At 41.7% G+C, this 24,430-nt stretch overlaps 1 protein-coding gene across 2 annotated transcripts in view; it reads left to right on the forward strand.

Annotated features, from left to right (window-relative positions):
• The window catches only part of LOC104089309 (F-box protein CPR1-like), a 169,646-nt gene that overhangs the window by 42,062 nt on the left and 103,154 nt on the right, over positions 1–24,430 (forward strand). Inside the window, exon 2 of one of the 2 annotated variants that reach the window (XR_011412650.1) lies at positions 18,764–18,791. The exons of the other annotated variant lie outside the window; for it this stretch is intronic. The gene's annotated coding sequence lies outside the window, so the exon portion shown is untranslated. Of the gene's footprint in view, positions 1–18,763; positions 18,792–24,430 lie in introns of those variants that run through there. 2 annotated transcript variants of the gene reach the window in all.

Consider the following 24,430-nt stretch of genomic DNA (forward strand, 5'->3'; position numbering starts at 1 on the left):
CTATTATGCGGTCGCATAATGCACTGCAGAACAGTTATGCGGCCGCATAGTCGACCGCATAATTGCTTCCAGACCGACCCTCTCTTGCCTCACTTTTGCGGCTATTATGCAGCCCGTATAGTGGTTCTGCAGTCGCATAATGGACCGCAGAAATGCACTTTTCTGCCAAAAATTTTTCTTTACTTTTCGGTGCATTGTTCAACCAAAAAATTCCGAGCACCACGGAACCTTGAATTCATTTATGAAATTTTACGGGGCTTTACATTAAATACTTTAAAATTTTTCGGGGTGTTATAGTTACGAGGCCATCCTTCGATGCAAACTCTCGGTCTCGATCAAATAGTAAAATCATGTGGGCCCGATTTTAACCGTATATAGATAGTCCCCCCATTTTTTAGGAGTGTAATGACAAGAAACGAATTGAGCCTTTGATTTTCTATCTCGACCGGTCATGATGTCATCCTTGTGACGTAAGCGACGAAAGTGACTGAAACATCACATCTGTACAGTTACCAAGGCATTAAATGCACGTAAGTCGATGGTCGGCCACCGCCAGTATTGAACCGTCATTTTAAAATTTATAAATATCCCCTCTCTCCACCATTTTGAACTTTTACTTTCAGATTTCCAATCTCCAAAGCTTTTTATATCTTCTAATTTCTTCATCTGCAAATCTACGATTTTCACTCCTAACCTCTTGTTAAAACACCAAATCTTATCATCTTCATCTATGTTTAACTTCAAATACATACAAAAATGGCAAAAACATCAAAAACTGTTCCTCAAAAGGAAAACGCTTCTTCATCGCAGCCGGCCGGTGACAAGACACCGGCGGAGCTGCGCCCCGAGGAGTGTGTTTCCGGGGGGTGTGTCCTCACTTCCGATTTTAAGACCGATAAAGCCTCGTTGGTTCCCGGTCAATGCTAGCCAGTGTCGATATATATATATACTCGATAACTGAGGGATACCTTAAGCAGGTAAAGAAAGATTGCAACTGGGAGGGCAAAGAGGTGGTGATCCCGAACCCCGAAGAGGACATCACCAGCCATGTTGAGGGGTTTCTAAGTGTTTAAACTTATCCTTTCATGCTGCGCACCCTCAACCCTGCCGTCATAGATTTTTGCCGTCAGTAACAAATAACCCTAGGCGAAATCCATCCTTCCTTTTGGGGAATTATGATTCTCCTCCGATTCTTCGTGAGCAAAGTCGAGGGGATGCCTTTCACCCTCGACCACCTCATCAGGTTATACAGCTCCCGCCTCTATCGAGGCGGGATAATAAAACTCCAATGCCAGGCTACCAAAGTGATGTTCTCGAGCATAGACGAGGACAAGGACCGAGGCTGGATGGGCCGGTTCATTCGAATGAGGACTTCCGACCTAATCCCGGCCGAGAAGATGCCATTTCCTGAGAAATGCAATATTAAGCGTAAGTACAATCCCCCTGTTAGTTCCTATTAATTATTTTTCTCCTTTGATTCTTCTCATTGATATCACTTTCCCTGATGTAGCGGTCGCTTGGATGCCCGACGCATTCCCTAACCTCAAGAGTTTGGTTCGGGACCTGGCCTCGACCTCTACATATGCTGAGCGTTCATGGTGTGACATATAAAAGGGCCGATTGGAAGCCAAAACTCATGGTAAGCCCCTTTTCCACGTCTTTAATGATTTTATCAAGGCATTGGTTACTTAATTTCCTTTCATACAGGCCTTGGCAAAGATGCTATTATGAGGCCCCTATCTGGTGAGGGGGAGACTTTGATCCCGGCACCGAAACCGGCAAAGGACAAAAAGAGGAAAAAGTCCTCACCCTCCGAGGATCCAGAACCTATGAAGAAGGCGTCTTGTAAGCCGATGAAGAACATCATCCTCCTAACCGAAGAGTTTGTTCGGCGTCTAAGGGAGGAAGATGAAGAAGTGGAAGAAGATGACTCCGGGCTGGTGGCCTGAGTGGGAATGAGCACCGAGGCCCGAAAGGCCACTGAATTGGTGAAGGTTGCAGAGACTCCGTCTCGAGATGAGGGAGTCTTGGGAAGAGATTTGGGAGACGTCCCCGAGTAATCGAGGATAGAAGATGCCTCCCACCACACTGAGCCAACGGTGGGTACGACTGTCGAGGCCCCTCGAGAAGAGGAGAATGCCACAAGTGATTCACTTGGGGCAATAGAAATTGGAGGCTCCCCGCTGCTCCCCTCATTTTCTGAGGAGATGATTCAAGAGGCTCGGGCCTTGAAGACCCTCTCCATCGAAGGAGCCCACGGAAGGGAGGACCCCTTCCGTGATTACTTTACCGGTCTGAGTGACTTGGAGGTCTCGAGGAATGACTCGGGCGAGGCATCGAGCCCTTTTGATGAAGTGCAACAAGCTCTTAATCGGGTAAGCCTTAACTCCCCTTGTTGGTGTTACACTTGTGTTCATTTTTCTCTTCCTGTCTAACTTCTTTTCCTTTTTTTCATCGGGAAGCATTTTCTCGGTCTAGAACAGAGCTGAGTCGGTGTGAGGCCAACCTCCGATGGTTCGCGGAGGAGAGGAATGCCCTTAAACTTCTTTGTGGACAAAAAGAAGAGGAGACCAAGGACCTCCGAGCCAATTTGGCCAAGGCTCACCAAGATCAGACCGACCTGATCGAGCAGGTAATGAAAATCTTAAAATCTCATGGGCTTGATTCGGGAATGGTGGCTAATATTTCAATCTCACAGCTGCAGCAGAAGACCGAGAGGATTGAGCAGCTCCGTGAGGATGTCAATATGATGAAGGCGGAGACCTTGGGGTGGAAAGAAGGCATGGACCACTTCACTGCAGAAAAAGAGACTGCTTTATCCAAATTGTCATCGGCCGAAAGTCAACTTCGAGGCCTGAGGGAGAAGAGCTCAGCTCAAGCAAGGAAAATAGAGGAGCTCGAGGCTTGGTTGGCTTTTGAACATGCCAAGGCCAAATCTGAAGCGGAAAAGGAAAAGGACGAGGCAGATGCGATCGTGGCTGTCTACCGGGCCGATGCTGACACCGCTCAAGTCCAAGCAAGAGAGCATGAAGCCGAAGCTGAATGTCAATCTCCGAGGGAAACCCTCGAGGAGATCCACGCTCGAGGTTTCAATCTTACCAAAGAGATAGTAAAGGCTAGAGAGCATGAAGCCGAAGCTGGAGCGCTGGCCACTTCCAATGATGATGATGGTAGCAAGAGCATGTCCGAGAATGGGGAGGACCTCGATGGAAAAGAAGCTGCCCCCGGAGAAGATCAGGAACCTTAAGATTTTTCACTTTTGATCTTTTGTATAGGATCCTGATCGGACCTTGTAAATATTCTCATATATATAAAGATCTCTTTCCTTTCCGACCTATCTTTATTTCATTTATGCCTTGTGAAAATTTTGTTTTGTTTATGCCTTATGAAAATTTTGTTCATAAGTTCGAGACTTACGCAATTTGATCGAAACCGAACTAGTGTAGTTTTTATTATCGAGTGAGTACTTGCTCGAACTCGTAGTAGGGTGACCCTTAGGTTTTAATTGAGTGAGGATGATTTCTCAAAAATAAACTAGCCCTTTAGGATCTTGAATTAGGCCGATAAGGCCATAGAAAAAAGAATGGCTTTCTCCCCCTTTTCGGCTTGAAAAGTTTATTGTTTAATCATATAAATTCTGTTGTGGCTTAGCACAAAATAAAGGGTTTGCTCGAGAATTTGAACGGTTCTGTACCATTAGGAATTTCAATGGTCGATATTATCGAGACCCTTTGTTTTGTATTGCCTTAGCATAAAATAAAGAATTTGTTTGAGAGTTTGAACGACTTTGTACCCATTAGGGTTTTTGAGGGTAGATATTATCGAGACCCTTAGAAATTTAGCTGAGGGTAGCCTTTTTAATCGGTTTGTGAAAATATTCGAAGGCCTGTTTAATAACGGAAATCGGACGTCTCCGAACCGTGTTAATTTGGCCGTAGCCTTTTTCTTGGGATTTTGCCTTTTGGGCTTGTTCCCCTATTATACTTCAAACTTGTTCGAAGTATCAGTCCCTGAGTGTGGTGGCCGTGGCCTATAAAATCGAGGATTGCCTTTTTAAGGTCTTACGATTTCGATGTTTAGTAATTTGATCATGTCAATTTTTTGGACGGCAGTCCTAGAGTATCGGGTAAATTGTTTGAACTTTAGTTGTGATTGGCCCTTAAGCCAGTTTCCACAATAGATAATAAGTAGGATATTGTAAAGTATACATTTTTCTGAAGCATGGAACGTCTGGTAAGGAAAAATACTTCTTTCAATAGATTATACATGCATACGTGTTTTGCCATTAGGGTTCGAGTAATCTTCATGGACACGGTTCATTTGACCATTTGGTCCTCTACAAAACCTATCGAGACCCCATCGACACAAAGTATTTTTCTTGTAACAATTGTTGCCTCATTAAAAACCTCATCGGAAAAACCCATTTGAGACAAAACCCTGTCTAAAGGAAAAAGAGTGCAATGCGTGCTTTCAGACCTAAGGGCTTTGCGTTTGAAGAATCCTTTGATGTCTTCAATTAAACACATGCAAATGGTTAGTATAAAATATCAACGAAAATGGAGAAGGTCATACCTTAGCAATAATATCATTTTAGGAGTGATATATTTCAATTGTTTGGTAATTGTTCATCGTTCGTCGTGCCAAGTTTGTAGGATCCTTTTCCAATGATATCGAGTACCTGGTATGGTCACCTCCTAGTTCGGACCAAGTTTTCCTTTGTTTGGGTGTCGAGTATTGAGGGTGACCTTCCTCAGAACCAAGTCCCCGATTTTGAAGTATCGAAGATTGGCTCTTTGATTGTAATATCTTTCGATCCACTATTTCTGTGTGGCCATTCGAACATACAATTCTATACAAGGTAAAAAATCTCATGATTTGCTAATTAACTGGCCTCTCCTTGATACATGCCGAGATTTCAGCCGTGATTTCCAACCGATAGCGAATATTTTGGCCTTCTGTTATTTGGCTCGGTAAATTTCCCTCGATCTTGTTTGGTCTCGATTTTATAGGGTCCCGAGGTCACGAGTCCAACGATGCAATTTCGCACCTCAGTTCGATATAACTCGAGATCAAACGTTAACCTGTCATGCTTCAGTCTCGATTGGTTATCCAATAGGCGAATCCGGTTTCTCCCGTATATAGAAAGTCTCCCCGTTATTTGGAGAAAAGACGATGAGAAACAATATGAACCTCGAACCCTGCTTAGATAGACCATGACGTAAGCGACAAACCATTACTGAAACGTCCTGTGTGTCCAGTGACCAAGGCATTAAATGCGCGTCAGTTGTTTGTCGACCACTACAAGTTTTAAACCGCCGTTAGTAGACTATAAATACCATGATTTTCATTTATTCAAACATTATGTCCAAAGCTTCTTCCATCTTTGTTCTTCAAGAATATCTTCACTCTCCAACCTTTGTACCCAAATTTCTTGAACTTTCTACAAACCGCTAAGCATACCTTCTTAACTTCTTCTTTTTCAGCCCTACTCTAAAATGGCAAAAACTTCTAACACTGTCGCACAAAAGGAAGCCACCTCTTCTTCACAAATTGCCGACAACAGTGCTGCGGCGGATCCACACCCTGACAATATAATTTCTGGAGGGTGCGACACCACTGTTGATTTCAAGATCAAACAAACTTCCTCGGTACCGGGTCTTCTTTCCCAGATCCAACTCGGTTGGATACCATGAACCCGAGAAATTTACCAGATCCAACTCCAAACGCGCATTTTGTCGGATTCTGCTTCATGTTGTACTTCTTCAATATACTGAAGGTTTCCTACAAATACTTTAAATGGTCCTCTACTCTCAGGGACTTAACTAACATATCATCAATGTAAGCTTCCATAGATTTCCCTATTTTTTCTTCGAACATTCGGTTTACTAGGCGTTGGTAAGTGGCACCAGCAATTTTTAACCCAAATGGCATTACGTTATAATAGTACATGCCGTACTTAGCGATGAAGGAGGTATTTTCTTGATCATCCGGGTTCATTCGTATTTGGTTGTACCCGGAGTAGGCATCGAGAAAACTGAGGATCTCGTGGCCGGTTGTGGCATCGATCATGCGATCGATGTTAGGCAAAGGAAAAGATTCCTTGGGGCATGCCTTATTTAAATCCTTGTAATCCACACTCATTCTCACTTTGTTCCCCCTTTTAAGTACTACTACTATGTTTGCTAGCTGATTTATTGGGATTTTGGGTCATCATAATTTGGTATCAGAGCCCTAGGTTCATAGGTATTACGGGTCATGAGCATATTTAGTAGAGTCTTGTAGATCAGTAGAGATACACTTGTACTCATCTTTGAGAGGCTACCAAACTGTTATGAAAAAAAAATCACATTTTTGCATACTTGTCGTGGTGATTGGTTATTTCCAAGCTTAGAAACTTGACTCTTCTATTATCTCACAGATGGTGAGGACATATGCAGTCGGATCAGGAGGACGAGCACTGGTACCACTAGTTAGGGCCGCAAGCGGCCAGGGCCGCATTAGAGGCCGAGGTGGGGCTCGCACTACAGATAGAGTAGCACTTGTGGAACAAATAGTTAATCCAGCTGACGAGTAGGTTCCAGATACAGATTAGCCAGTGGGAACCACTCAAGCACCATTAGTCCCTATTGTTATTCCTGGCTTTCAAAAGGCCTAGGCATAGATTTTGACTATGTGTACGAGCCTGGCTCAGGCAGTTTCGATTCCAATTGCACCAGCTACGTCATAGGTTAGGGGAGGTGCTCTGACTCCTGTCGCCCATACTCTAGAGCAGCTAGCTCAGGATCATCAAACACCGGGGGTGTTACCAGTTTAGCCGGTTGTTGTTGCCCGACTCAAGGTTGGTCCACCTATGAATGATGAGGAGAAGAAAAGGTTGGAGTAGTTTGGGAGGCTTAAGCCTCTGGCATTCAGAGGAGGGGAGTTAGAGGATGCTCAGGATTTTCGTGACCAGTGTTAGTGAATTCTTCACACAGCTAGTGCAGGGGTTGCCTTTAGCACTTTTCATCTAATAGGGAAGCCTACAGATGGTGGCAGACTAATGAGTTTGTCAGGACAACTGGCGCAGCGCCACTTATATGGCATGAATTCTCAATTCTATTCTTAGAGAAATTTTTTCCACAGACTTGCAGAGAGGAGTTGCGTAGGGAGGTTGAGCATCTACACCAGGAGGGTATGATTTTGACCCAGTATGAGATGAGATTTGAAGATTTGGAACGACATGCTATATGGTAGATTCCCACTGAGAGGGAGAAAATCAGGAGGTTCATTGATAGCCTCAACTATGGCTTACGTTATAGTATGGCTCGAGTGGTTGCAACAAATGCTATATTTGACTAGGTGGTCAAAATTGCCAGACGGTTGGAGCAGGTTCGCAGACTTGGGCGTGAGGAGTAGGAGGCCAAAAGGCCTCGTGGTTTAGGTGGTTTCAGCAGTGCCTCATCTAGAGGCCAGTCCCATTACAGTAGAGGCCTTCCTTCTAGAACCGTTCAGGCAGCTCGTCATGTTTCTCGTGGCTCCCCAGTTAGCCACAGTTCCTACAGTGCATGCTAAGTCCATTCATAATTAATTGCGCTGCCAGCAAAAAGTTCTTGCCATTCTCCATCTACTCAGGTTTCCATAGGCTGTTCTTCGGGTTACTAGTGTCAGCAGCCTTATAGGAAGGGTTGTTATGAGTGTGGAGATTTGAGTCATCTCAAGAAGGATTGCCCCAGCCTTTTGAGTAGGGTCCCCCATCAGAGCTCTCAGCCAATGATGCCAGCACCAGCAGCTACACTACCCGCACAGCCAGCTCGGGGTGGGGCTTAGTCAGCATGAGGTCACCTTAGAGGGGAGGTTGTTCAGGCGTTGGTTAGGCCGGTTTCTAGGCATTTCCCTCCATGCCAGAGGCAGTTGCTTCTGACGCCGTGATCACATTTATTATTTCATTATGCCATAGGGATGCTTTACTGTTATTTGACCGTAGTTCCACTTATTAATATGTGTCATCATACTTTGCTCATTATTTGGATAAGCCTCGTGATTCTTTAGTTATGCCTGTTCTTGTATCTACACCGGTGGGTTATTCTATTATTGTGGATCGTGTGTATCGGTCGTATGTGATGACTATTGGGGTTTTCAGACAAGAGTTGATTTTTTATTGCTTAGCATGGTCGAGTTTTACGTGATTTTGGCCATGGGGTGGTTGTCATGCTATGACTTTAGATGTTCCCTTGATTATGTTCCAAGTAGGGTGATTTCATACTTGAAGGTTCAACGGATTGTTGAGAAAGGGTGTATGGCGTATTTTGCCTTTGAGGGATGTTAGTGCTGATACTTCTATCATTGCGTCAGTTCTGGTAGTGAGAGAATTCATAGATGTATTTCTAGTAGACCTATCAGGCATGCCACCCGACAGGGACATCTATTTTGGTATTGATCTAGTGCCGGACACTTAGCCCATCTTTATTTCAATGTATCATATGATACCTATAGAGTTGAAGGAGTTAAAGGAACAATTTCAGGAGAATCTTGATAAAGGCTTCATCAGGCTTAGTGTGTCATCTTGAGGTGCACCGGTTCTATTTGTGAAAATAAAGGATGGTACTATGAGGATGTCTATTGACTACAGGCAGCTGAAAAGGTTACAGCTAAGAACAAGTACTCACTACCATGCATTGATGACTTATTTGATCAGCTTCAGGGTGCTAGAGTGTTCTCAAAGTTTGATTTGAAGTCGTGGTATCTTCACTTGAAGATCCGCGATTCTGACATTTCGAAGATGGCTTTCAAGCCCAATTATGGTCACTATGAGTTTCTTGTGATGTCTTTTGGGTTGCACAATGCCCGAACAGCCTTATGCACTTTATAAATAGTGTGTTCCAGCCGCACGTTGATTCTTTCGTCATCGCATATATTGATGATATATTGGAGTATTCTCGCAGTCAGGAGGATCATGAGCATCATCTAAGTATCGTGCTCTAGATTTTGAGGGAGAAAAAGCTATATGCTGAATTCTCCAAGTGAGTTTTTGCTTGATTGGGTGGAATTCTTAAGTCATGTAGTATCTAGTGAGGGGATTAAGGTGGATCCGAAGAAGATTGAGTCAGTTCGGAGTTGGCCTAGACCGTTATCTGCTACTAAGATTCAGAGTTTCCTTGGTTTGGCTAGTTATTACTGCCATTTTGTTGAGGGTTATTACCGCCATTTTGTTGACGGTTTCTCGTCCATTGCTGCACTTTTAACTAAATTAACCCAGAAGGGTGCTCCATTTAGGTCGTCTGATGAATGTGAGGAGAGATTTCAAATGCTCAAGACCGCTTTGACTACAACTCCAGTTCTGGTTTTACCTTTAGGATCGGGTTCTTATACGATCTATTGTGATGCTTTTTGGATTGGCATTGGATGTGTGTTGATGAAGGAGGGTAGAGTTATTGCTTATCCTTTGCATCAATGGAAGCCTCACGAAAAGAACCACCATGTTCATGATTTGGAGTTGGCAGCCATTGTTCACACGTTGAAGATTTGGAGGCATTATCTTTAAGGTGTGTCAAGTGAGGTATTCACGGATCATAGGAGTCTCCAGCACTTATTCAACCAAAAGGATCTGAACTTAGCAAAAGGATCTGAACTTGAGGCAATAGAGGTGGTTGGATCTACATAAGGACTATGATATTACCATTCTTTATCACCCGGGAAAGGCCAACGTGGTGGCTGATGCCTTAAGTTTGAAGGATGAGAGTATGGGGAGTCTTGCCTACCTTTTAGTTGGGTAGAGGCCGTTAGCGTTGGATATTCAGGCTTTGGCCAATTGGTTCGTGAGGTTAGATACATCGGAGCCCAACTGAGTTCTTGCTTGTGTTGTATCACAGTCTTCTTTGTTTGAGCACATTAAGTTACATCAGTATGATGATCCCCACTTGCTTGTCCTGAAGGACACGGTGCATCATGGTGATGCTAAAGAATTTACTATTGGAGATGATAGAGTATAGAGGATGCAGGGTCGGATCTGTGTTTCGAATATGGATGGGTTACGTGAGTTGATTCTTGAGGAGGCCCATAAGTTTGCTGTATTCGATTCATCCGAGTGCCGGGAAGATGTATCAAGATTTTAGACAGCACTATTGTTGGCGGAGGATGAAGAAGGATATTGTTGAGTATGTTGCTCGATGTCTGAACGGTCAGCAGGTGAAGTACGAGCATCTGAGACCCGGTGGTTTGCTTCAGAGACTTGACATTCCGGGGTGGAAGTTTGAGCTTATAATGATGGATAATGTAGTTATACTTCCCCGGATCTGGAGGAAATTTGATGCAGTATGGGTTTATATGGATAGACTGACCAAGTCTGCACATTTGATTCCACTTGTGACTACCTACTGTTCAGAGTGGCAGGCTCAGATTTACATTCGTAAGATTTTTTGCCTTCATGTTGTGCCTATGTCTACTATCTCGAATCGAGGCACTCAGTTCATAATTTTGGAGAGCGGTGCAATGAGAGTTGGGCACACGGATCGAGCTGAGTACAACATATCATCCCAGACGGATGGACAGTTCGAGCGCACTATTCCGATCTTGGAGGACATGTTATGTGCATACGTTATTGATTTTAGGAGTTCATGGGATCAGTTTCTTCCGTTAGTAGAGTTTGCCTACAACAATATCTTTCAATCGTTCTCCGGTTGGTTGGTTTGATCCTGTTGAAGATAGGTTATTGGGCAATGATTTGGTATGTAATGCTTTAGAGAAGGTAAAGTCTATCAAGGAGTGGCTTCGTAAGGCAAAATCCATATGCTAGCAGAAAAATTTGTGATGTTGCACATATGGTGGGTGAGAAGGTTTTACTCAGAATTTCGCCTGTGAAGGGTGTGATGAGGTTCGGGAAGAATGGAAAACTGGGCCCTCGGTATTTTGGCCTTTTTGAGGTGATTAAAAGACTTGGAAAGGTAGCCTACAGACTCACATTGCCACATAGTCTATCGGGAGTTCACCTAGTATTTCAGGTTTCAATGCTCCAGAAGTATTATGGTGATCTGTCTCATGTTTTGGACTTTAGCACAGTACATCTAGATGGGGATCTAATTTATGATGTGGAGCCGATGGCCATTCTCGACCGGCATGTTCAGAAGTTGAGGTCGAAGAATATAGCTTCAGTGAAAGTTTATTAGAGAGGTCAGCCAGTTGAGGAGGCTGCTTGAGAGACGAAGCGGAAGATGCAGAGCAGATATTCACACCTATTTGAGACTCCAAGAATGATTCTAGACCAGTTCGAGGAAAAATGTTTGCTTAAGATGGGGAGAAAGTAACAACCCGGCCAGTCATTTTTTACATTATAGCCTTGTTCCCCTATTTATTGCCACTTCTATGTTTATTTGTGGTTATGTGACTTGCCAGGGTGGTTGGATTTGTTTTGGAAAGGTCTTGGAGTGAATTGGGACACTTAGTCCCAAGGTTGGAAGTTTAAGTTAAAAGAATTTATCGGAGTTTTACTTTTGTATAGACGACTCCGGAATAGAGTTTCGATGGCTACAATAGCTTTTTATGGTTATTTTGGACTTAGTCCTATGTCCGGATATTGATTTGGAGGTCCATAAGTTGATTTGGTGCTTTTGGCAAAAGTAGGAAAGGTGAAGGTTTGGTAGGTTGAGAGGTTTGACCAGGAGTTGACTTTGTTGATATCCAGTTCGGATTTTGGTTACGGAAGTTGGAATAGGTCCGTGTGTCATTTGAGACCTGTATGCAAAATTTGAGGTCATTCGGAGTTGATTTGATATGGTTCGGCATGAGTTTTGGAAGTTGAAAGTTTATTAGTTTTATTAGGCTTGAATTAGGGTGCGATATGATATTTTGGTGTTGTTTGCTGTAATTTGAGGCTCCGAGTAAGTTCATACCGTATTTTAGGACTTGTTGGTATATTTGGTTGGGGGCCTCAGGTATGTTTATGGTTGATATTGGATCAATTATGGACTTAGTGAGATTGCTGAACATTTGCAAGTTTTGGTGTTTTCACATCGGCGGAGGGATTGGCCACAAATGTTGTCGCAAGAGTTGCCAATTGTGCGGAGGTGCGAGGAATGATGGAGACTATCTGGGAGCGCATGTGCGAGGGTATTTCTTCATCTGCGGGTCAGCAGATGCAGACCACGGAACGGAAGTGCGGATGCGCAAGTGCGACGAGGTGTGTGTAGGTGCGGACATTGAGTCGGGCAGGGAAGTCTGCAGAAACATATGAAGGAGCGCAGATGCGCTTTTGCAGGTGCGAAAGTAGATTCGCGAAACCAGATGGTCGGGGATTAATGCGTTTTTTCAACTGCGATGGATTTTCTGCATATGCGGCATTGCAGGTGCGAGTATTTTGACCGCAGATGCAGTTTTGCTAGATAGACTACATATGTCAAAGGGTTCGGTATTTTTCTTATTTTTGGGTTTGTGGAGCTCGACTAAGGGCAATTGTTGGAGTGCTTTTCACCACAATTGAAGAGATAAGTAAAGTCTAATCAATTTTGATGATAAATATTGATTACCTATTGATTATTACACCTAGTTTATGTGAATTTAAGGTGAAATTTTGGGATTTTTAGACTATGTTATCAGAGAGTGAGATTTGATTATTTGAGAGTCTAATTGTGGTCGGAATTGGATGAAAATAGTATGGTTGGCCTCGTATTTGAATAGGTATTTGGAATTTATAAATTTTGTCGGGTTCTAAGGTGTGGGCCCCAGGTTGACTTTTTTATTTGAGTTAAAGATCTTAGCTTTATATTTTGAAATCATTTTCTATGGCTTTTATTGATGGTATAAAGTTATTTTTGTTAGATTCATGCCGTCCGGAGATTGATACATACGGGAAGGGCTTGTTAGAGGAGTGATTTGGCTTACTTGAGGTAACTATCTTACCTAAACTTGGTTGAGAGATTAGTTTCCTAAATTATTTGTGATAGATACGTGCTATGGGTGTGCATATGTGTGGGAATTGAGCCCATTTGCGAGTACCAGAGTATTTTTCCATGCTCGAGGTAGTGCTTAGGCTATGGCATGCCTTGAAATGATTGTTAAGCTTTAAGTTGTGATGTTTCTCTTAGTTGTACCCTGTTGTGAGCTATTTAATCCATGTTTTGCGATTACATAGAGGATAATCTCATGATTGAACTTGACGTTTGCTATTTTCGTGATGTAATTGCCGATTTGAGCTATGATAGCACACTTTGCATATGCATACACTTTAGCATGTCACTTATACCAGTCCAGAAACATGAAATTTGATATTTGTTTATCACATACATGTGTTCTTGTATATTTGCTTCTGTGTGATATGAGATGGATTGCATTCCTGTGACCACACTATGCGGATTGTGTTGTTATTCCTGTGACCACTCCAGGCGGATTGAAATGTTATGCCTGTTAGGTAAGGACCTGCGAAATGTTTCCTAAAAACTGGGGTTCCGTGATGCCGGGGCAGACATAGAGAAATATTTTATTGAATAGTGCACTGGGGAGTTGAAGAAAATGTTGGGTAGAAGTAGGCATTTTTGCGACCTATTCTGCGACCGCAGAACCACTCTGCGGACCGCAGAATAGTCGCAGAGTGAATCAGTTTTCTGGGTCATTGTGATGCCATTTTCGCGGTCCATTATGCGACCGCATAACCATTTTGTGGGCCACACTCTTGTCGCACAATCAACCTTGGAGTTTTGTGGAGGGAGGTTCTGCGACGCATTATGCGACCGCAGAACAGGTCTGCGGGCCGCATAGTGATCGCATACCCGGTTAGTTCCTCTCCAGTTTTGGCACCCAATTTGTGCGACCGATATGCGGACTGCATATCCATTCTGCGGTCGTATATGCGATAGCATACCCTGTTTCGGAGCTTCATTTTTGGGGTTTTTAAACTCGACCCTATTTCATTAAAACATGTACCATAGCTCATTTTGAGCACATTTCTGATATTCTAGAGTGAGAGAGAGAATTCTTAGAGTGAGGGAGCAACCTTCAACCTATTATCCATCAATTCTTTCTCAACCATTGAGGATTAACAACAGAAGTCTTCACCCTAAAGGTAAGGATCTATGTCCTAGCTCTCAATTTCAAAATTTTACAAAAATGGGTTAAATAGAGAGACAAATATTGGGTGTGGGGGTTGTTGTCTTACATGCATGTATCCTTGAAGTATGTGGGAAGGCTGTGAGCTAAAAATGGTAGAGAATGGATAGGGGAATGGTGGAAACTTCCACAAAAAGGGCCTTAAAACATTGATTCACACCTAATTTTTGATAATATGCTCAAATGAGCTAAAACCATGATCATCTTCCTAATTTTGGTTCAACTTCTTATATATCTAAAATAGTTTGAAGTTGCTAAGAATTCCGGATCATTTTAGAGTTTAAGAAGCTCAATTGAGGTATGTTGGCTAAACCCCCTTCTTCTTAGAATTGAATCCCACGGTGTTCATGTAATTGGAGTAAGTCCTTGATCATTATTGAATTGGCTATTCCTAAATGTAACCGTGTAGTAGGATATATGTTCAATATTTATTCTAAATGCTTCATCATGTCATCTGACCATTTGAGGATGGGTTCAAAATGTGGAATATGTGTTAGAAATGTTAAGACTTCATGTCAAGATCGAAATAAAGGTTGTTATGCCAAATTGTATGAAAACCCTCTATGTGCCTAAGATTTCCCAAATTGCTCATATGTGAATTTAATGTCTTGAATGGGAAGCCCTATTGTTGTTGATAATGATAATGATATTTGAATGTGGAAAAGGGAACTGGAACTATGAAATACGGCCAAGTGCCAAGAATGACTTTGTAATCGTGATCACTAGTGCCAATGAATCGAAAAGATATGAAAGAAGTATGATGTGAGATGATTGACTAAAAAAGGTAACGTCTTGGGTGAGACGGCCTAGCCGATCGGGCCATGATCGGACGCCATGCCGCACACATGGTGGTGACTGTGATGAAAATGAAAATTGAAATTGTGGTTATGGTTGATGTCTCAAATGAGACGACCTAGCCGATCGGGTCGTGATCGGACTCCGTGTAAGAATACGGTGGTATTGTGAATTGTGGAATATCGGCACTTAAGATCACCTAAACTAATGATGTGGAAATCGACTTGAAAATCTATGTGATCCTTAACTTGATGTTTTAGTGTTATTTGAAGCCCATATTGCATTCTTGACTGCTTACCCCTGTGTTATTGTTCATTCTATTGAGATAGTGTTTTAGTTTTACATACTAGTACTATTCGACAGTACTAACGTCCCTTTTTCCGGGGCCGCTGCATCGTTAAATGGATGCAGGTGGTTCCATAGCAGACAGTGTTGATCACAGATAGTGTTGCATCCTCTTCTCAGCGGACTCGGTGAGCCCCATTTCATTCCGCGATAATGTATTGTACCTTATGTTTATATTGTGGTCACTTTTTGAGGTATAGCCGGGGCCTTGTTGCCGGCACCATATTTACTCTCCTTTGTATCTTTAGAGGCTTCGTAGACACTATGTGGGTTGTATATGGGTAACGAAAGGTCAACAGATCATGTTGTGTTTTGGACTCTTGTTCCACTCATCCATAAGGATGTATGTATTTTGAAACTTAAAAATGATGTAACAAAATGAAATAACTTAGTGATGTGTGTATATATATATGATCTCTCTATTGTTTAATTAGTGAAAACATGCCTTCTCATGATCATAAGCGCGTCAGGTAGAAAGTGTCTAATAGGTTTGCTCGACCGGGTCCACTCGCTACTGGCGCTCCCCGAGGTTGAGGGCGTGACAAACTTGGTATCATAGCATAAGGTTTTAAAGTGTCCAAGGATGTCTCGGAGCCGTGTTTAGTGGAGTCCTTCTTATCGGTGTGTTGTCGACCACATCTATAAGTTGGAGGCTACTTGGACATTTAGGAATAATACCCTTCTTTGATATTCTGGATCGTGCGATATAACTGATTGTGAAACTGTTCCTCCTCTAACTCTTGCATTCCTTTAACTTTCAGTATATAGCACCTAGGAAGAGAGAAAGAACTAGCTAATGAGCCAATGCCACCTTAGGAGTGGAAGTTGACCCTTTACTTGGTGAGGCGGGTGAATACCCGAGGGGTGAGGATAATCCCCCAACTGCTACATGTAACACCCCGTAAAATTTTGAAGTATTTCAGTGTAAAGCCCCGTAATATTCGCAAGTGAATTCAAAGTTTTGTGGTGCCGGAGTAGGCTTACGTATTTGAGGATGGTATAAGAGTTTCAGACTTTTTGGGTTGAACAATGAAAGGTACTTCTGTGTGTTATGATTTAAATATGTGAAGCTCATGTCCAGATACCACTCTTGATAGTATAATGCCTGTAATATGAGATTAGCGACGTTGTTATACATGGTGATGTTTTGTCAAGTTGTGGATGTGTTGTTAGGAATTGTTTTGGTGTTACTCTGGCAGGTGGATAGGCCCAGTTACAGGGGAGACTCTGGCAAAATATTTTTTGAAATTTAGGGAGTTAGCCAAATTTTGAAACTACTGGTATGTGAACCAACAGTTGAACCATATTGAATGCTAATGAAGGATTTTGACCCTCATTCGAGGACGAATGATCCTAAGCGAGGGAGAATGTAACACCCCGATAATTTATGAAGTATGTCAGTGTAAAGCCCCTTAATATTCACAAGTGAATTCAAAGTTTCGTGGTGCCGGAGTAGGCTTACGTGTTTGAGGATGGTATAAGAGTTTCAGACTTTTTGGGTTGAACAATGCACCGGAAAGTAAAGGTAAATTTTTGGCGGAATAGCGCGTTTATGCGGCCCATTATGCGGCCGCATAATCACTCTGCGGACCGCATAATGGTCGCAGAGTGAAGCAGTAAGTTTGTCCAACTTGACGTCAGTTTTGCGGTCAATTATGCGACCGCGTAATCGATATGCAGACCGCATATCAATCGCATAATCCCTCTTGAGTTTTTGCGGAGGGAGTTCTGCGGTGCATTATGCGACCGCAGAACGAGTATGTGGACCGCATACTGGTCGCATACCTGGGCCGTAAGTTCAGGCCCCTGAGGGCCATTTCTGCGGTTACTTTGCGGACCGCATAACCATTATACGGTCGTATATGCGACCGCAGACCTGTGTCGGGGCACCTATTTTCTTAATTTAAAACCCGACCCCCATTCCGTTAAAATACCCGGTAGGTCTATTTTGAGCTCATTTTCAGATGTTTCTAGAGTGAGAGAGAGAGAGAGAGAGGGTTCAAGAGGGAGGGTCTGAGTTTTCATCAAATTGATCTTCAATCACCGCTCAAAGCCTTGGAAATATTCAAGTAGAGCACTAAAATTCTTCACCCTAAAAGGTAAGGCTTCATCACCCCAGCTCTTAATTTCAAACATAGCTATAATGGGGTATTAGTGTGATACTTCATGGGTATGAGGGTGGTTTATCTTGCATGCATGTGATAAGGGGTGTGGGAAAAATAAAAAGTGAACTAGAACCATGAATGTTTTCCTAATTTTGGGTTCAATTTGTATATTGCTAAAATAGATTGAGGTTCCTAAGGGTTTCGAAAAATTGTAGAGTCTAAAGAAGCACAATTGAGGTATGTTGGCTAAACTTTCTCTCTTGGAATTGAATTCCATAATGTTTCTGTAAGTTTCAAAGTGTGAGTTACGTATTAAAAGGTTATGGCTTTGAGTCGTGTTTCAATGAAAGATAGAATTGTCTAAAAGCCTTTGTACTAAATTCATGCCCATTAGTGGCTGCTTTAACTAATGCTTTGATTTATAAATATATCCAGCGTGATTCGAGTTCTATATACTCATGTGTTGAAATTATACATTTTCATTTCTGGGGAAGAATATTGCAAGAATAAATGGTGCTTTGACTGTTTATGATTTTGATGTATGTTTCTATTGTTGGTTGCAATGCCCCATTCTTTAGGAAGAGGCCATTTGTGTTTAACGTTCTCATTACAAATGGATTTGAAGTATATGATTTCTGAAATATTCTATATGTTGATATTTGATGGTGATCTTTGAAATTGAAAGAGGTGAAAGTGTGGAATATGAAATACGACCATCGTGCCAGGAATAAAGAATCTTGCGAATGGCCAAATGAGCCAAGGAAATATTGTCGTTGTAAATAACTGGAAATACTAATGAGAATTTATACAATGTGAAAGATGTTGAGGTGAGTACAATTGTATTTATGTTACCTCGGTGTGCAAAAAAAATCAAAAATATTTTTGGGAGCATCATTAGCAAAATCGAGGAAGGGCGGGTCATAAAGCCCACACCTGAAACTACACGTGCCGGTGTAGGGGTGGATTGTGATATTATTACCTTAATTGGGATGAAACTGGAACCTTTGTGGATTGGAAAAGTCAACCCGCACGGCATATGTGGGAAGGTGGCCTAGCTGATAGGGTGAAGATCAGATGCCATATTGCGCATATTGTGGTACTACTCTTGGTAACAACTTTGTTTCGCATCACATGTCAAACCACATTGTTCGTGGGGATATGGCCTAGTTGATCAGGTGTGATCGGACTCCGTGCTAACAAAGACGGTGGTATATCAGTGCAAATGATCTCCCAACCAAAATTATATATGAAGTTTGTATTTTGGAAATTTTTATGTTTTAACTGGACGTCTGGATATTGTTGATTGTGACTTGTTATTTCTATGTGTTGCCTTTTCTTATAAGGGCATTCTATTTTGAAAGAGGATTTTCAGCTATACATACTAGTGCTATTCGACAGTACTAACATCCCTTTTGCCGGGGGCGCTACATTTTTAATGGATGCAGGTGGTTCTTCAGTAGGCTCCATTGATCAGTGATAGCAGTACACTCTTTTCAGCTGATTTGATGAGCCCCACCTCATTTCGGGTTCATGTATCTTTTGCTTCTCATGTACAGTGTTTTGAGGTATAGCCGGGGCCTTGTTGCCGGCATTTCCATATTACTCTTCTATAGTATTTAGAGGCTCCGTAGACAGGTTGTGGGTTATGGTTGATGTTGGGAATTGAACTAGAAATGTTGGCTCTTGGAAATTATGTTTTTCATTAATTCTATAAACTCGTAATGTTTTGGAAGTTATGAATGAAGCTACTAATGGAAATGAAAAAGGAAGTTGTTAATAAAATCTTCTCAGTGATTGATTAATGGAGTACATCTCCTCTTTATTCATGGATGAGTTTGGGTAGAAGTAAGTCTAATAGGCTTGCTCGGCCGGGTTCTCTCGGTGGAGCGCCGGTCGCGTTCCCTGAGTTTGGGGCGTGACAAACTTGGTATCAGAACCTAAGGTTTTAAAGTGTCCTAGGATATCTCGGAGCCGTGTCTAGTAGAGTCCTTCTTATCGGTGTGTTGTCGACCACATCTATAATGAGGAGGCTACTTGGACATTTAGGAATTTCACACTTCTTTGATACTCCAAAATCGTGTGATAGAGCTCAAGATAGGAAGCTAATTTCCTCATTATGTCTCATGATATTTTTCAAATGAGTAATCCACGAGTTAAAAACAACGAGGAAGGAATAACCGCTCCATTGAATCTGGGGGAGATTACACAAGAGTTTTATGGGAGAATGCGTCGAGCCGTGGAGGGGTTGGAAGAACTTGTTGCTAAAGGAAGTGTCCTTATTCCTACCACTATCACCGCACCATCAGATCGTGTGGTGAGAGAATCTAAGAAACGAAAGAGGGTTGTTGGTGCTAATGAACCAGATTGTGTGATTTGCAAGAAGCGACACTTGGGAATATGTTGGATGACCCTTAAAATATGTTATGGCTGTGGAAAGAGGGGGCACAAGAAGAACAAATGTCCTAGGTTGGGTACACCCATCCGGTTATGTCCGTCATGCGAGAAGGAACATTTGGCGTCATGTTGTGAGTATGCTCAGCAACGTGTTAGAGGTGGTATCTTTGGGCAATTCCAAAGTCCCACACAGCAATCCGGTGCTGGAATTGTTAATCCTGCATTGGAAGTTTGGAGGAAGGATAAGGGGTATGCTTATGATGTATGCAAAAATGGTAAATATCATGTCAGTGAGATGAGTCAGTTCAGTGGACCTCATCCCCATTGTGTGAAGTGTGGGAGATGCCATGTAGGAGTGTGTCACTATGGTACAAAAGTATGCTACAAGTGTGGTATGACTGGCCACTTTTAAAGAGATTGTTACTTGTCTCGCCAGAGTATGGGCAAGGGCATGGCACAACCAGCCAGTTCTGTAGCTACTACATCCACAAAAGTTTGAGGCTTCTCCAGATGCGGTTACAGGTATATTGACTGTCCGATCTCATGATGTGTATGTTCTTATTGATCTCGGTTCCACTTTGTCATATGTCACCTCTTATGTTACTATGGAAGTTGGGATAGAACCGAAACAACTTTATAAGTTGTTCTGTGTATCTACTCTTAGAACGAGGCACCGTATTCGTGAAGCCTCTTTATCACAATTCTTATATTTACAACCCCTTGAGAAATTTAGTCTATAATGGGTTCCTTGAATTGCGTTATAACCCTAGGTTAATACTTCCCACTGCTTCCCTAAGTTCTCAACAAGGGACAATACCTGATGAATTTCGTACGAAACCTTTTGATTCAAATGGATAACATCTGCTCATTTGTGCTATACATGCATCACCGTAATATTTACCTGTGCGGTATCATATCCAATGGAAAGCAGCCAAGTGTTGAGATCCTTCTTGAGTCACTGTTTTCCTCTCCGGTATATGTGACTTCTATGGTTGGAACAATTATTCTACTCCTTTATGAATAGTATCATGAATCATTTTCATTGTCCAGTAACATGAGAGTATATCTTAGCACCTATCATGTGCGTACATGCCAATTGAAAGGGGCCACTTATCCACATAAAGTTTCTGAGCAAGTTGAAATTTATCACAAATTCGTCACAGGGAGGTCTTGTTGTTTACCCATCTCAGTATGACTTTCATGTCCACCTAGATCATGCCTCAGTGAGTAACTCACCTAGTTCCCAGTATTGTGGTTTCCCATGAATTGGCCTGAAATGGCAACTTTGAGAGTTGTTATGGCAAAAACATGTCTAGCTCACGGCAAAGTGTTCATTCTCTCTAACTAATACATGATTTCATCCAACATTAAGATGTCCTAGTTACATGATTCCAATTGTGTGGGATGGAAAGTTGAGCAGCCTTATGATGAGCATATTGAATTGAAAGACAAACTCATCGTATCTCTAGTCCTCTCACATAGGATCAAATATTGGCAAAGGTTAAGCTGTGGGAATAATAATAATCTCATAAGTGTTCAACTTCTTTTCATCCTCGTAAGCTTGTGGCATAGATTCCTTGTGCTAGTTACTGTTAAGAGTGTAATGCAACTTTGTATATCTTGAAACCCATATCACATTCAGGGTGCTAGAATATTCTAATTTTGAGTTAAACTGATTTTCACTACATTCCAAGAGGCGACTGGTGTCACATAAGTGTTATTTCTCTTTGAGGCCTGCCATTGCTAAATAAGGCAGGTATGGAATGAAACAATTGTTGTTGTCCTTTTCCTGGCTCATATTATTCCAACAATAACTGACGCTAATGTCTTTATCCTCCAGACCATGCCTTCCATATGTCACATGTCTAAAATGACTCATTTATTTAAATCTCCTAATCATGAACCTGATCCCTACATTATCTATGCCTACTAGGAAACTCTATGACTCTTTTGTTGAACTGATGGTGTCACCACAACGAATCTCCATGTCAGTGCTTTTGGTAGTGACCTTCATGTATCTTAGGATATAACTTCCTGCAATGCCATGCTTAGCACGTTGATGGATTCTTGAATATTCCCAGCAAAATCTCGAACCTCGTTGTTCCTATTTGTAGCAAATCTATCGAGTATTGTAGGTTCAGGCATGTCAAACAAGAAGCATCATCCCGTGATCAAATATATAGGATAGGAAATTTTATGGTCATAGTTAAGCTAGCACATCTTAGAGAAATTGTTGGAGGTTGCCAAAGGTTTAGTTTGGGTGTTCGGCGTGGAGATTTAGAGTTGAAGAAAGTGAATGAGTTATTCTAAATATTTTCTGCATGAAGATGCTATGTGAATTGTTAATAAAGGTAAAGTATGTAAAGTCACATTAGGCCTTATGAAATTTTGAAAGGAAATAGGCTAAACTATGAGTATGATGTTTCCCTATTATTGTTCTCCGTGTACCCGTTGTTTCATGTGTCTATGTCTAATAAGGTGAAGATAAGGGATAATGGGATTGTGAGGAGCAACTATTTGCTATCCTTGTTAGAAAAGTCTGGGAGTTGAGATTGTCTCTGTTAATGTGTTATGGCAAAGTCTGTAAGTCGAGGAGACCACATGGAGGGGAAAAAGTGTTAAGAAATAAACTGTTCCCACTTTAGTGTATAGTTAAATGATTGTGATTTGAAAGGTACTTCTGTGTATTATGATTCAAATATGTGCAGCTCATGTCCAGATACCACTCTTGATAGTATAATATTTGTAATGATGAGATTAGTGATGTTGTTATACATGGTGATGTTTTGTCAAGTTGTGGATGTGTTGTTAGGAATTGTTTTGGTGTTACTCTGGTAGGTGGATAGGCCTAGTTGCAAGGGAGAATCTGGCGAATTATTTTTTGAAATTTAGGGAGTTAGCCAAATTTTGAAACTACTGGTGTGTGTGAACCAACAGTTGAACCACATTGAAAGCTAATTTTGACCTTCATTCGAGGACGAATGATCCTAAGCGGGGGAGAATGTAACACTCCGAAAAATTTTGAAGTATTTCAGTGTAAACCCCATAATATTCGCAAGTGAATTCACAGTTTTGTGGTGCCGGAGTAGGCTTACGTGTTTGAGGATAGTATAAGAGTTTCGGACTATTTGGGTTGAACAACGCACCGGAAAGTAAAGAAAATTTTTTTACGGAATAGCGCGTTTATACGGCCCATTATGCGAACGCATAATCACTCTGCGGACCGCATAATGGCCGCAGAGTGAAGCAGTAAGTTTGGCCAACTTGAGGTCAGTTTTGTAGTCGATTATGCGACCGCATAATCGATATGCGGACCGCATATCGATCGCATAATCCCTCTTGAGTTTTTGCGGAGGGAGTTCTGCGCTGCATTATACGACCGCAGAACGAGTATGTGGACTGCATACTGGTCGTATACCTGGGCCGTAAGTTCAGGCCCCTGAGGTCCATTTCTACGGTCACTTTGCGGACCGCATAACCATTATGCGGTCGCATATGCGACCGCATACCTGTGGTGGGGCACCCATTTTCTTAATTTAAAACTCGACCCCCATTCCGTTAAAATACCCCTTAAGTCTATTTTGAGCTCATTTTCAGATGTTTCTAGAGTGAGAGAGAGAGAGGGTTCAAGAGGGAGGGTCTAAGTTTTCATCAAATTGATCTTCAATCATCGCTGAAAGCCTTGAAAATATTCAAGTAGAGCACTAAAATTCTTCACCCTAAGAGGTAAGGCTTCATCACCCCAGCTCTTAATTTCAAACATAGCTATAATGGGGTATTAGTGTGATACTTCATGGGTATGAGGGTGGTTTATCTTGCATGCATGTGATAAGGGGTATGGGAAAAATAAAAAGTGAACTAGAACCATGAACGTTTTCCTAATTTTGGGTTCAATTTGTATATTGCCAAAATAGATTGAGGTTGCTAAGGGTTCTGGTAAACTGTAGAGTCTAAAGAAGCGCAATTGAGGTATGTTGGCTAAACTTTCTTTCTTGGAATTGAATTCCATAATGTTTCTGTAAGTTTCAAGTGTGGGTTACGTATTAAAAGGTTATGGCTTTGAGTCGTGTTTCAATGAAAGATAGAATTCTCTAAAAGCTTTTGTACTAAATTCATGCCCATTAGTGGCTGCTTTAACTAATGCTTTGATTTATAAATATATCCAGCGTGATTCGAGTTCTATATACTCATGTGTTGAAATTGTACATTGTCATTTCTGGGGAGAGTATTGCAAGAGTAAATGGTGTATTGGCTGTTTATGATTTTTCATGTGTGTTTCTATTGCTGGTTGGTATGCTTCATTCTTTGGGAAGAAACCATTTGTGTTTGAAGTTTCCATTTCAAATGGATTTGAAGTATATGATTTTTAAAATATCCTATATGTTGATACTTGATGGTGATCATTGAAATTGAAAGAGGTGAAAGTGTGGAATATAAAATATGGCCATAGGATCAAATATTGGCAAAGGTTAACCTGTGGGAATGATAATAATCTCATAAGTGTTCAACTTCTTTTCATCCTCGTAAGCTTGTGGCATAGATTCCTTGTGCTAGTTACTATTAAGAGTGTAATGCAACTTTGTATATCTTGAAACCCATATCACATTCAGGGTGCTAGAATATTCTAATTTTGAGTTAAACTTATTTTCACTACATTCCAAGAGGCGACTGGTGTCACATAAATGTTATTTCTCTTTGAGGCCTTCCATTGCTAAATA

This window comes from Nicotiana tomentosiformis, chromosome 1 (genome assembly GCF_000390325.3).
Source record: "Nicotiana tomentosiformis chromosome 1, ASM39032v3, whole genome shotgun sequence".
Lineage (NCBI taxonomy): Eukaryota > Viridiplantae > Streptophyta > Magnoliopsida > Solanales > Solanaceae > Nicotiana > Nicotiana tomentosiformis.